The sequence below is a fragment of the Apodemus sylvaticus genome, chromosome 15 (assembly GCF_947179515.1).
Source record: "Apodemus sylvaticus chromosome 15, mApoSyl1.1, whole genome shotgun sequence".
Lineage (NCBI taxonomy): Eukaryota > Metazoa > Chordata > Mammalia > Rodentia > Muridae > Apodemus > Apodemus sylvaticus.
This window is the reverse complement of record NC_067486.1, coordinates 39,994,748-39,997,704: the sequence shown is the minus strand read 5'-3', so window position 1 is coordinate 39,997,704 and position 2,957 is coordinate 39,994,748.

Sequence of the window (2,957 nt, the reverse complement as noted above, 5' to 3'; positions counted from 1 at the left end):
AGATGAATGTGAATAACTGTTTACATCCCCAGCAGCACAGCATAAAAATCCCAGTAGAAAAAGACTTTAGGAGCAGCAGCGGCAGCTGATCCAGCAGAAGGGCCATCAGCAGTGGAACCAAGGTGACAGGGTTCAGGCAGGCCTTGCGCCCGCTACCACTGACCTTCACTGGCCCGCCAGGCTGCAAGCGGTGGCAGATTTACAGTGCCTTTCACCCCCACAGAAACTACATCAGAACTTTGCCTCCTGCCAGTCAGTTACGAGAATCTCTCCACCATCTTTGATCTCGGGCACCAGAGAAATCAGACAGACTGAGGTACGCAAATAGAACCCAAGGCCAACATCATGGGGGTCTAAGCACTATGGGCATTGGCCTGCACCCAGGCCCAGGGCTGTTGGGGGGGGGGGGCATTGGTGTGCAAACCTGGCCAGGAGGTTGTTTGCCCAGCCCAGCGCACTCCCTGTACCATTTTGACTACTGGACGCCAGAGAGTTCTAGCAGGCAAAGTCAGCTAAGAATCATAGCACAAGGCTAACATAGCAGGGGTCTAAGACCGATAGGCCTTGGACAGACCCCAGGCCCTGGGCTGCTCGGTGGGCCATCTGTGTGCCAACCCAGCCAGGAGGTTATTAGCCCAGCAGACTCTCTGGCACTTTCAGGGAGCTTACGTACACTTCTCCATTCTGGCCTCCTGACAGAGCCAATTAACAGTCATAGCCCGAGGGGAACTTTGCTCAGGCCTTAGCCTGCATTCAGGGCATCAGGATTTTGACTATACTCAGGGCCTCAGCAGCTAGGCTAGCCTTGTGTGCACCAACCCGCTTGGGAGATCAGCTGCCCAGCAGAGTGACCAGCACTCAGAAAATGTCCCGCAGTAGCATAGACCATCAGCACTCACTGAAGGAGCAAACGGGCACTGCCTGGTTCACACAGACAACCTGGGGCAAGGCACACTAGGGCTGCAAGGGCACCCAAGAGGAGGGCAGCACATTAGCAATCAGTAACAGGGGAAACCCAGCCATCCAGTGTGGCAGAAATAGCCCTATAGCCTCACAGGAGGGACAAATACCAGCCAGAGACAAGACCAACTAACTCCAGAAATAACAAGATGGCAAAGGGCAAAAACAGGAATGCTACTAACAGAAATCTAGACAATATGGCAGCGTCTGAACCAAACTCTCCAACATCAGCTAGTCCTGATTACAAACCCACCAGAAAAACAAGATTTGGATTTAAAATCACTATTCATGATGCTGCTAGAAGAACACAAAAAGGACATAAATGAATCTCTTAAAGAAATACGGGGGGGGGGGGGGGGGGAGGTGGCAGCGGTGGTGGCGGCCGTGCAGCAGTGGCTGGTCCAGCTGAAGGCCCATCAGCAGTGGAACCAAGGCGACACAGGGTCCAGTTAGGCCCTGCGCCCACGACCACTGACCTTCGCTGGCCAGCCGGGCTGCAAGCAGCTGCGGATTTACAGTGCCTTTAACCGCACAGAAGCCACTTCAGAACTCTGCCTCCCGCCAGTCACTAGAGACTCGCCTCCATCTTGGTTCTCTGACTCCAGAGAGATCAGACAGACTGAGGTACACAAACATAACCCAAGACCAACATCGCGGGGGTCTAAGCCCAACAGGCGTTGGCCTGCACCCAGGCCCTGGGCTGTTCGGGGGCCCATCAGGGTGCCAACCCAGCCAGGAGGTTTTTTTGCCCAGGCCAGTTCGCTCACCTCCATTTCGCCTACAGGACGCCAGAGAGCTCTAGCAGGCAAAGCCAGCTAACAGGCATAGCCTGAGGCTAACAAAGCGGGGGTCTAGGCCCCAACAGGCCCTGGACTGACCCCAAGAACTGTGCGGCTTGGTGGGCTATCTGTGTGTCAACCCGCCCAGGAGGTTGTTAGCCCAGCAGACTCTCCCGACACTTTCAGGGAGCGCAAGCACACACGCCCGCCATCCTGGCCACCCGACAGACCCAATTAACAGTCATAGTTCAAGGGGAACTTTGCTCAGACCTTGGCCTCCCAGGCTTTTACCCAGAGGGCCTGAGCAGCCAGGCTAGCCTTGTGTGCACCAACCCGGTTGGGAGATTGGCTGCCCAGCAGAGTGATGAGCAAGCAGAAAAGGTCCTAGCAGCATACACCATCAGCACTCCCTGAAGGTGCAAACGGGCTCCATCTGATTCACAGACACAATCTGGGGCAAAGCACACTAGAGCTGCAAGGGCACCCAAGAGGAGGACAGCACATCAGCAATCTGCTACAGGGGAAACCCAGCCATATAGTGTTGCAGTAATAGCCCCAGAGACCCTCAGGAGGCCCAAACACCAGCCAGGGACAAGACCAACTAACTCTAGAGAACAAGATGCCAAAGGGCAAATGCAGGAACGCTACTAACAGAAATCTAGGCAATATGGCAGCATCTGAACCAAACTCTCCAACATCAGCAAGTCCTGGTTATGCCAACACACCAGTGAAACAAGATTTGGATTTAAAATCACTAATCATGATGCTGCTAGAAGAACACAAAAAGGACATAAATGAATCTCTTAAAGAAATACAGGGGAACATGAATAAGCTAGAAAGCCGTATAATGGAAACAGAAAAATCACTTAAAGAAATGCAGGAGAATAAGGCTCAAGAGATAGAAGCCAATAAAGAAGAAACACACACACACAAAAAAAAAAAAAAAAAAAAAAAAAAAAAAAACTTAAAGAAATGCAGGAGAACTTGAGTCAAGAGGCAGAAGTCATGAAAGAGGAAACACAAAAATCTCTTAAAGAATTACACGAAAACACAAACAAACAAATGATGGAACTGAGCAAAACCATCCTGGATCTAAAAACAGAAGTAGAAACAACTAAGAAATCACAAAGGGAGACAACTTTGGAGATAGAAAACCTTGAGAAGAAATCAGGGGCCATAGATGCAAATATAAACAACAGAATACAAGAGATGGAAGAA